General features: G+C 43.1%; 1 pseudogene; it reads left to right on the top strand.

Moving 5' to 3' along the window:
* Positions 1 to 5,853: 5,853 nt before the first annotated feature.
* On the top strand, positions 5,854 to 7,692 carry LOC143661081 (aurora kinase A pseudogene; annotated as a pseudogene).
* The last annotated feature ends 391 nt before the right edge of the window (positions 7,693 to 8,083 follow it).

Genomic DNA, 8,083 nt, shown 5'->3' with positions numbered 1-8,083 from the left:
GGATAACAGTGGAAGGAACATAAAGTTGGATCAGGCTGAACTTATTGATAGGGGCCTACTAAGTAGAGAATCTGGATTTAATGTTGAAATTTAGAGGTTAGAAAGGACTCTAATAGTTTGCTTAGGTGGTTGGCTGAAACATGGACCAAAAGGTTACCTACATTACCTATACATGCCAGAACTGCCATGGTATAATGTAGATGAGGGAATCCAAAGGCTTAGAGAGACTGAAATGTTAGAGTGGATTTATCATGTAAGACCTTCTCACCTACCCCAGGAATGTCCAAGAGGACACATCTTTCACCAGGACTGTGAGGAATAAATTTGTGAGACTAGCTCCTTCATCCCTGAAAAATTGTGTGGTTATTCTTCTCTGTGGGGCAGCTGTTACTTCAGAAACTGCTGTCACTTAACTTGTATGCTTAAACACAATGGGGATGATCAGATCCAGGGTTAGCAGAAGCCAACTGGCAGTACTTAGTGGACAAAGACAAGGTGGATGTGGCTACCATGATGGACAGCAAATTTAAAGCAATAATCAAAATAGTCTAACTCACCAGACCTTTGGCATTTGCTAGTAGATCATGAAATACCTAGAAGTAAAATAGATGGGCAGTCTACTAAATTCTTACTTGATCTGTAAAAGCAGATTTCTGGTTCAAGTAAACAAGAATCTAATTTGAATTAAAAAAACAGAGTTGTGAGGGTACACAGTTGGTTCAGTGGTAGAATGCTCACCTTCCATGTGGGAGACCTGGGTTCAATTTCCAGACTATGCACCCCACCCCACCCCCCAAAACACACACGCACACACAAAACAGAGAGTTGTGGATCCTTAAAATTCCTGGACTTGAGACAGTATACAGACTAAGAAAGCCTTGAATGAAGGGAAGGTTAGGTCCCTTTGGGAAGGACCCTGCTATACTGCCCAAAATTTATACCATTAATCTTCCTCTCATCCTTCCCTGAAGATACTTTACAGCCATTACCAGGGTGACTGTGCACTAAGGAAAAGTAAATGATCAGACATTTTTGGATTATTAAACGCTGGCTCCAAAGTAACATTAATTCCAGGAGACTCAAAATGTCACTGCTGTCCACCAGAGTTGGGGCTTAGGGTTGTGTATTAGCTAAGGTCTCTAGAGAAATAGAACCAGCAGGAGCTATCCATAAATATAAACTTCATAAAAGTGTCTCACCTAACTGTGGGGATGTAGAGTTCAAGGTCTGTGGGGCAGGCCACAAGCTGGCAGCTTGGATGAAGGTCCTCATCAAACTCTCAGGAGAGTCTGGCTGGCTGAAGTAGGAAGAGTGATTGTCTCTTCTGAATCCTCTTTAAAAGCCTTCTGGTGATTAGATTAAGCATCACTCATTGCAGAAGACGCACCCCTTAGCTGATTGAAAAAGCAATCAGCTGTAGATGCAACCAACGTGGTCATGATTTAAGCCCATGAAATGTCCTCATAGCACAGACAGGCCAACAGTTGCCCAACCAGACAACTAGGCAGCACCACCGGGCCAAGTTGACACATGAACCTGACCTTGACAGGAGGTCAGGTGATCATTCAAAGGAGTTTTAGTTCACTGTCTCGCCGTGGGTTCAGTGTGTCCCTGAACCCATTCTGTGGTTATTTCCCCAGTCCCAGAATGCATGATTGGAATATATGTAACCAGCAATTGGCAGAATACCCACAATTATTCCCTGATTTGTGGAGTAGGGGCTATTATGGTGGGAAAGCCCAAGTGGATGTCACTAGAACTGCCTCTACCAGTAAATAGTAAATCCAAAGCAACACTACATTCCTGGAGGGATTGCAGAGATTAATGCACCCATCAAGGATTTGAAGGATATAGTGGTAGTGATTCCTGCAGCTGCAATTCAATATGCCAGAAATGGATTGGCTTTTATAAAGGGGATTTAGTAAGGTACACATTACAATTCTAAGGCCATGAAATTGTCCAAATTAAGGCACCAAAAAAAGAATAACTTCTTGGAGGAAAGGCAGCAGCTCAGTTCCTCTGTCACATGAGAAGGCACATGGCAATGTCTGCGGGCCCTTTGCTCCTGGGTTTCACTGCTTTGAGCTCCTGGTTCCAGTGGTATCTTCTCTCTAAGCATCTGTGGGTCCTTTCTCAGCTTCTCCAGGGTAAACTCTGGATTTCATTTCTCAGCTTAGCATCTCCAAACATCTGTGTCTGTGTCGACTCTCAAAGCATCTGAATTCTCTGCTCTCTGTGTTAGCACTTTTAAGGACCCAGTAAACTAATTAAGACCCAACTTGAATGGGCGGGGTCACATCTCCATCTAGTCAAAAGGTCACACCCACAATTGGGTGGGTCACATCTCCATGGAACAACCTAATCAAAAGATCCCACCCTACAATAGCTCTGCCCCCACAAGATTAGATTAGAATTAAAAGGAAATGACTTTCCTGGGGCATGTAACAGTTTCAAGCCAGCACACCACCACATCTCCATTCAACTCTCCTAATTGGCCTGTGCAGAAAACATAGGGATTGTGGAGGATGACAGTGGATTATAATAAGCTTAACCAGGTGGTGACTCCAATTACAGCTGTTGTTTGAAATGTGGTACTGTTGCTTTAGTAAATCAACACATCCCCTGGTATCTGGTATACAGCTATTGCTTTGGCAAATGCTTTATTTTTCATTGCTATTGGTAAAGACCACCAGAAACAGTTTGCTTTCAGTGGGCAAGGCCAGCAATATACCTACAGTGCCCTTTCCCAGGGGTATATAAACTCTCCAGCCCCATGTCATAATCTAGTCTGCAAGGATCTTGATCATCTCTCCTTCCAAACAAGACAATATAACTGGTCCATTACATTGATGATCTCATGTTGATTGGACCTTGTGAGCTAGAAGTAGCAACTGTTTGAGACATATTTGTGAGGCATTTGCATGCTAGATAGTGGGAGATAAATCCAACAAAAATTCAAGGGCCTTCTACCTCAGTGAAACTTCCAGGTTTCCAGTGGTGTGGGGCATGTCAACATATCCCTTCTAAGGTGAAGGATAAGCTGTTGCATCTGACCCTCCCACAACCACACACAAAAAAAAGAGGCACAAAATAAAAATCCGAAGTTGGCTTTTTGAATTTTGGAGACACCTTCATTTGGATGTGCTATTCTGGCCTATTTGCCAAGTGACCCAAAAAGCTACTAGTTTTGAGTAGGACTGGTACAAGAGGGGGCTCTGTAACAGGTCCAGGTTGTTGTGTAAGCTGCTCTTGGGCCATATGATTCAGCAAATCTAGTGATTTTGGAAGTATCAGTGGCAAATAGAAATGCTATCTGGAGCCTTTGGCAGGCACCTACAGGAGAGTCGCAGCACAGACCCTTAGGATTTTGAAGTGAAGCCCTGCCATCCTCTGCAGATAACTACTCTCTTTTTAGAAACAGCTTTAGTCTGCTGATGGCCTTAAATAGAGACTGAATGCTTAACCATAGGCAACCAAGTTACCATGAGACCTGAGATGTCAGTCATGAACTGGGCATTGTCTGACCCACCAAGCCATAAAGTTGGGCATGCACAGCAGCACTCCATTATAAAATGGAAATGGTATAGACAAGATGGGGCTCAAGCAGGCCCTGAAAGCCAAGAGAAGTTACGTGAGGAAGTGGTTCAAATTCCCATGACCCCTACTTCTGCCACATTACCTTATCTTTCCAAGCCCATAGCTATGGGAAGCTCCTTACAATCAATTGATTGAGGAAGAAAACTTGGACCTGTTTTATAGAAGTTCCACATGATATAATAGGCACCACTTGAAAGTGGTCAACTGCAGTACCATAGCCCCTTTCTGGAAAATCCTGAGGGACAGTCATGAAGGAAAATCTTCCCAGTGGGCAGAACTTCAAGTAATATACCTGGTTGTTCATTTTGCTTGGAAGGAGAAATGGCTGAAGATGTGTTTATATATTGATTCATGGGCTGCCACCAGTGGTTTGGCTGGATGTTCAGGGACTTGGAATGAACATGATTGAAAATTGGTAAACAAGAGGTCTGGGGAAGAGGTTTGTGGACAGACTTTTCTGAGTGACAAAAAACATGAAGCTATTTGTATTCCATGTGAATGCTCACCAGAAGGTGGCTTCAGCAAAGAGAAAGATTTTAATAATCAAGTGGATAAGTGTGCCTCTTTCCCCAGCCACTCTTGTCATTATCCAATGGCTCATAAATAAAGTGGCTATGGTGGTAGGGTGAGAGGTTACCCACTGCTGAGTGTCCAGTCTGCCAGCAGCAGAGACCAATACTCAGTCCCCAATATGGAACCATTCCCCGAGGTGATCAGTCGGCTACCTGGTGGTGGATTGATTACATTGGACCACTTCCATCATGGGATATGCAGAATTTTTTTAACTGAAATATACACAAATTATGGGTATGGGCTTGCCTTTCCTGCATGCAATAGACATACAGAATGCCTTATCTTCCATAATGGTATTCCACCCAACATTGCTTCTGATCAAGGCAAATGAAGTTCAGGAACAGGTACATGCTCATAGAATTCACTCTTCTTGCCATGTTCCCCAACATCCTGAAGCAGCTAGATTGACAGATTGGTGGAATGGCCTTTTAAGCATTCATTCATGGCACCAACTAGGTGCAATACCTTGCAGGGCTTGGGCAATGTTCTCCAGAACATTGTATGTGCTCTAAATCTGCATCCACTCTCTTGCCTTCTTGAATGTGCATATTCATGTGTTTTGTTAAATTTGGAAAGCTTTGTTCCATTGTTTCTTTGAATTTTCCTTCTGCCTCTTTCTCTCTTCTTCTCCTTCTGGGACTCCCATAATGCATATATTGGTATGCTCGATACTGTTCCACAGGTCTCTTAGACTCTGTTTACACTTTTTATTCTTAATTCTTTCTGCTCCTCAGCCTGATTGATTTCAATTGTCTTGTCTTTGAGATCATTAATTCTTCTGTTACCTCCAAACTGCTGTTGAAACACTCTAGGGAAATTTTTATGTCAGTTATTGTGGTCTTCAACTCTAGTATTGCTCTTTGGTTTCTACTGAGAATCTCAAAGAGATATACAAATCAAAGCAAAAAGCACCTTTTGCAGTCTTTGAAAATTGGCTCTACTTTGACTGTTGGTTTTCTTCAGAGTTTAGCCCTCCTTTCAAGAAGATCAGCCCAAGATGAATGTGAGTGCAGGGTCCTCTCTGCCCTATTTGAGTTTGTGTGGAGCTGTGGAGCCTGCTTCCCTTGTGCTCACTTGCAGCCCTAGAATTCCCCTGTCCACAGTTCACAGGAGTTCAAGTTCCTCCTCTACATCCCCTGAAATAGATCTTCACTCCCTTCTGGGTGCTGCACTGCATGACTCAATGTAGTAGTCCCTTGCCTAAGCCACCTTGACCCAACTTTTACCCACACTGTTCCTGCCATCTGAAAACTGATTCTTTGATCCCAGTAGAAATTATGGGAGGATTAGACTGAGGCAAGTTTCTCAGCTCAGAGTTTCAGAATTCTACCAGATAGCTCAGCACTGACCTACAGGCATCCAAGTATGTGCATAAGAGTTGCTCTGTTCCCTCTGCAACAGGACCAGGGCCCCATAGTGGGACTGCAGGCTGGCTCCATCCTTTGTTGGGGAGGACCAAGGCAGGAGCCAGTAATGACACCAGGAGCTTCTCCCATAGCTTTTGAAGCTGCATTTTCTTGACTCAGCACTTGCTTTCTTACTGCAGCCCTTTAACTATTTTCCATAGTCTTGATTATGGGTACTGTCTTTAAGATTCCTCTACCACTTTTGTCTGAGGGGTCTTGGAAAAATGGTCCCCAGAGATCTGAAGTAGTTGATCAAAAGCAGTAATTGGTGCTCTGTAGGACTCGGCTCTGTGGGTTCGAGACAGTGTCCGACGTGTGCGAGGACCAGTGGGGCATCATGAATAAATCTAAAGAAAACATTTCAGGACCCATTAAGACTACAGTTTCCCTTGGTGATGGTCCAAAATGTGTTCTGGTGGCCCCACAGTTTCCTTCTCAGAATCCGTTATCTGCAAGTAGTGGCCAGGCACAGCGGGTCTTGTGTCCTTCCCAGCACATTCCTGCACAAGCACAAAAGCTCGTTTCCATTTCCAACCGTAAACCTGTTCAGATTCAGAAACAGAAGCAATTGCAGACAACACCTGTGCCTCATCCTGCCTCCAGGCCACTGAATAACACCCAAAAGAGTGAGCCGTCCAAGCCACAAGTATCTGGAAACAATCCTGGAAAGGAACTAGAATCAAAACAGAAAAAAGAAGAATCAAAGAAAAGGCAATGGGCTTTGGAGGATTTTGAAATTGGTCGCCCGCTGGGTAAAGGAAAATTTGGTAATGTTTATTTGGCAAGAGAAAAACAAAGCAAGTTTATCCTGGCTCTTAAAGTATTATTTAAAGCTCAGCTGGAAAAAGCAGGAGTTGAGCATCAGGTGAGAAGAGAAGTAGAAATACAGTCTCACCTTAGGCATCCTAATATTCTCAGACTATATGGTTATTTCCACGATGCCACCAGAGTTTACCTAATTCTAGAATATGCACCTCTTGGAGCAGTCTATAGAGAACTTCAGAAGCTTTCCAAGTTTGATGAACAGAGAACTGCTACTTATATCACAGAATTGGCAGATGCTCTGTCTTACTGTCATTCAAAGAAAGTTATTCACAGAGACATCAAGCCAGAGAACCTGCTCCTCGGATCAGCTGGAGAGCTTAAGATTGCAGACTTTGGGTGGTCAGTACATGCCCCATCTTCCAGGAGAACCACTCTCTGTGGAACCCTTGACTACTTGCCTCCTGAGATGATTGAAGGCAGAATGCATGATGAGAAGGTGGATCTTTGGAGCCTTGGAGTTCTTTGCTATGAATTTTTAGTTGGGAAACCTCCTTTTGAAGCAAATACATACCAAGAGACTTACAACAGAATATCAAGGGTTGAATTCACATTCCCTGACTTTGTAACGGAGGGAGCCAGGGACCTCATTTCAAGACTGTTAAAGCATAATCCAAGCCAAAGGCCAACTCTAAAAGAAGTACTTGAACACCCCTGGATCACAGCAAATTCATCAAAACCACCAACTGGCCAAAAAAGCAAAGAATCAAGTAGCCAACAATCTTAAGAATCTTGTAGGGGGAGAATTCTTTGAGCCCAGGCTGGTATATAATCTGGCAAGAGAATGCTACTGAAACTCAAGCCTACCCTTAATCACCATTGCTACAGAAAATGTTACTTTATTATTATTTTTTAAAAATTTACTGAGCAGGCAGTACTTCAGCTATTTCTATTTAGAAAGCTCTTCTTCAATAAACATGATACTCTGAAGTGAAAGTGGCAGTGATAATCGTGCTAATTTTACTGGCCTTATAACCTCGAGGCAGGGTTCAACTGCAGCTGCCCCAGCAACCCGTGCAGCGTGAGGAATCTTGTGGAAGAAACAGAGTCTGGTTGTGGAAAGTGACGACTTCCTGACTTGATCAGTTCAAGAGCAGTGCAATAACCTTCCAAGTACCTGAGTGTGTGTGTAACTTATTGGGTGGCCAAGGCTGGCAAAGCTGTTGGAATGAATACTTGATTCTTTTTAAAGACTTTTGCATAGATTTGTATTTTACTTCAATAGCATCTCCTCAGGAAGGCTCTCAATGTCAGTCTATCCTCCTGTTAAGCCTGGTTGGGTGCTTAATCTTCTTTAACCACTTATCTCCTATGAGACTTTGTGAAATAGGAGCATGTGCTCTACCTCCATTTCGGGACTCACTTGGGACATCTACAAAATATCTCAAAACGTTTCTAAATGTTAAGGCCTTTTTTAAAATTACATTGGAGATACAGCATGTGTGCAAACTTTAAAAATAAATGAATAAATAAAAAAAAAAAAAAGTAGTAATTGGTGATCAGAGCGCACATCCCCAGAGTTTGGAGGACCAGGTCCTTAGAGGACACTTTAGCATCAGCAAGCTGCACAAGGAGCATGGGCTTCAGTTCCCACTGCCACCTGCCATAAGGCTAAGGGATGGTCGCCACTACAGGGATTGTGAAATCCACTGGTACTTACATCAATTTATTAGCCTCTTCTTTGA

The sequence above is a fragment of the Tamandua tetradactyla genome, chromosome 2, assembly GCF_023851605.1.
Source record: "Tamandua tetradactyla isolate mTamTet1 chromosome 2, mTamTet1.pri, whole genome shotgun sequence".
NCBI lineage: Eukaryota > Metazoa > Chordata > Mammalia > Pilosa > Myrmecophagidae > Tamandua > Tamandua tetradactyla.
The sequence above is the reverse complement of the archived record's forward strand: the minus strand, read 5'-3'. Positions and strand labels throughout refer to the sequence as shown.